Raw genomic sequence first — 3,587 nt, 5'->3', positions numbered from 1 at the left:
GTACCCATGGTAGAGTAAGATTTAGACATGCATTCTGGGAGTGGATTCTAAGAATCCGTCAAACTCATGTGATATGATTTCTAATGCATAATTTATGCAGGAGTTGGAAAAAAATCTCTTTGCATATGATTTTTGCACTCAAAGTTCAGTCTGGATCCTCACCCTGTCGGGAGAGCACAGAGTGCTCCCTGACAGCTACCCGTCCACACAAACATGTGGGGCCCACATGTGAAAAATATTTTTTGGAAAAAATTTAAAAAAAAAAACTTCAAATTTTAACATGTGGGCCCCACATGTTTGTGTGGTCGAGAAGCCGTCGGGGAGCACTCTGTCCTCCCCTGACAGGGTGAGGATCCAGACTCCTCAAATTAAGTTCATACATTGTAAATAACTCCCTTTTAATCTTCAGAAGTGTTAGTATGAAGAGCTTTATCTAAGTTGCTTTTGAGGAAAAAGAAAATAACATCATTTTATGATTTCTTAGCAACACTTAAAAGAAAAAAAGAAAAATTTATTAGAAAAAACTCAAGAGTCAAAAAGAAATCTATTCGTCCTAGGCTATAATTCAAAGCTTAGAATATAAGTGGAGAGAGCTTGTTAAGTATATGACACTAATAAGAAACAATATAAATATTGTGCGACATTAGGGAAACAATATAAATCTTGTGGAACAATAAAGTCTTCAATATTACCACAAGAATGAGAGAATATCATCTAAGAATAAGATAACAAAATTACTAATTGGATATTAAAATGGCATCAATCATGAAAATTTATTTCCTCTATCTGGTTTTTATTTATTTATATATATATTTTTTATGACCTTATGGTGAAGACATTTGAGAAGTGAAACATGTGTTAGAACAAAAAATAAAAAAAATGGGAGAAAGCCCAAATTATCGATAAAATTTTAACTACATGGCACATAAATCTAAGATATTGCGTACGCTATAATATGATGGTTAGGCCTTCTGAGCTAGATGGCAAATAAATTTAAGATACTATATACACTATAATGTGATGGTTAGTCTTCTAGAAAATCGATGATGTTTCAACGGAGAAAAAGTACCATTGAGATTCCCAAAATTAAAAACCCTAATTTCACTCTTGTCCTACGACATGACAAGTCACGATTATAAATACTTTGCATTAAGTAATTAACAAAGTAGGTCAAAATGTGCCAATTTTCAAAAAGCTACAAGATTTTAAATGGCAAAAAGAAATAATCAAAGAAAGCTCATGCATGTGATTTGGTTCAAATCCTTATCACACTCACTTATAAAAGATGAAACAAGAAAATATGTACTTCTCAGTCTTGCTTTCTTTTTTCTTGTGAAAGCCCATCTGCACATGTTAATGTGGCTCCATCACCTTAAAATTTAATGAGCTTTCAACCTTTAACTTGTATTTAGAATTTAATTCCATGTGATCAAATATTGTGAAATCCATTCATTACCAAGTCGAGCTTATATAGACTGGACCATGCATGGGAAAAAGACTACTAGAGCCTAAAATTTTGGAATCCCTGAAGGACCACAGTAGTAATAGAAGGAGCTATATATATATAGCATTAAGATAAATGAATTAATTCTGAGTTAATTAGGTACCGAAGAGTTTGGTTATAAGATAAATGAATCGATTTAATGGAACATTAGTATGGTAGAGCTAGGTCAACATCAACCCTAAGTACCTAAAGACATGTTGACCATTCAAGATATGGTTCTATTTCTACATCAATAATAGATGGTGATAGAGTAATTTGTCTTCTTTCTAGGTTTATGTATCAAAAATATATCTAATCAGTCTAATTAGCATGTCTTTTCACCTTTGTTATCATCATAATTTGAATTTAAGCTTCTAAATTGTCGGCATTAAACATGTCTATATTTGCAGGGGTCAATGCTTAGAACACAACCACTAAAGGCACTGAGAGGACAAAATTAAAACCTTCCCCACAGGCAAGGCGACAAGTGGAAAAGGAAAAAAGATATATATATATATACATAGAAAGGAACACATCATTACAACTTGTTGACCAAATCTCTTTAGGGTTGTGTTGGGAATCATCTAAGTCAGAATTTTAACTTCTAATCTTATCACTTATCAGTCCATTGGATGTAACACAATCACAGGGCTGAAACTTAAGTTCTGTTCTGTTATCAGCCTAATGTTGGATAGAAGATTCCAAATATGATGTTGTCACTTGTCACCCAACCAATTGAAGAGGGTTCTTTTTCTCTGAAAGGTTTAACAAAAGTTTTTTCCAAAAAAAAGTTGGAAATGGAGAGTTTATCGTACAGCTTTCAATCCATAAAAATGGAAATTTTACTGGAGTGTTGTGTAATTAATGTACTGCACTTGTAGCAAATGATAAAGATCAAGATCTCGACTGTTTATTTTTGAAAAGCATGTTTTTTACATTTTTGTGAAACGGACGGTCGAGATTCTAATCCCAATCGTTTGCAACACAATATTGTGCATTAAGCCAATGGAGGAGTAGTAGGATGATTAGGAACTTGACTTCTCAGTGGAGAGGTCATGGGTTCAACTACTACCGGCGGCATATGTAATAACCCTATCCCTATATATAAAAAATGTCTTTGTATCAAAAAAAATATATTGTGCATTAATTGCCAAAGGTGGTATGTTAAAGCGGTTAAAGACCCAACTTCCCTAGGGAGATCTTGGGTTTGCACTCACTCGGCGGCATTAATATAAAAACTCCCCTCTTGAGGAAGTAAATCGTGGTGCCCATTAATTGGGCAACACTTAAATCAAGCCCTAAATATGGAGTCATGATAAAAACTAAAAACAAATATAATTACATCAGATCATAATGGTTGAACATTTATAATGGTTTGGTTTTTGTAATGGTTCGGTTCGTCTGCTCTGTCCATATATTATGTTCAATATTCAGTTTGGTTTGGTTTGGGCTAAAACACGCTGGTTTGGTTTCGTCTTAATGTGGGCTACCAAGTAAGAGATTTTGCCTAATTAAGGCTCTCTTTACCAGATTCATGTTGTGTTGGGTAGACCCATCTATGTGATGGATCATTCCAACACTTGTGGTATGTTGGGTTCACATCCTCTCAATTCTCACCCCCTACAATTCCCTATAATTCTTATCTAGATAGTAACACGTGATAGTTAATTATCCAAGGGTCATAATTAGAATAAATTAAAAATTAAATCTAATAAATTTTTAAAAATAAGTCTCAAGAAAAGAAGAGGATCAAATTGGAAGAAAATTTAGGAATTTATTATATTCAATTCCTAATTGGATTTTAATTCTAACATTTGGATAATTAATTGTCACGTGTCACAGTCCTAGATAGGAATTATAGGAAATTGTAAAGGATGTGAACCCACGTGATTGTGTAGTTTTTGTCTTTAGCCTGGAATTAATAAAAGTGTGCCCAACAAATATCAACGAATACGATTTTTTATTTTTTATTTTTTTCTCGAAAGAAGTTAGTGGAAACTTAATACGCTCATAAGTGCACAGTTTCCGTATCTGCATTTTCATGTTAATAAATTCTATAGTGAGCTATTTTTTGGATTGGGTGAGAAAATATTTTGATTGAATT

The sequence above is a fragment of the Hakea prostrata genome, chromosome 4 (genome assembly GCF_041222555.1).
Source record: "Hakea prostrata isolate BN-2017 chromosome 4, UWA_Hpros_2, whole genome shotgun sequence".
NCBI lineage: Eukaryota > Viridiplantae > Streptophyta > Magnoliopsida > Proteales > Proteaceae > Hakea > Hakea prostrata.
Note: the sequence above shows the minus strand (reverse complement) of the source record.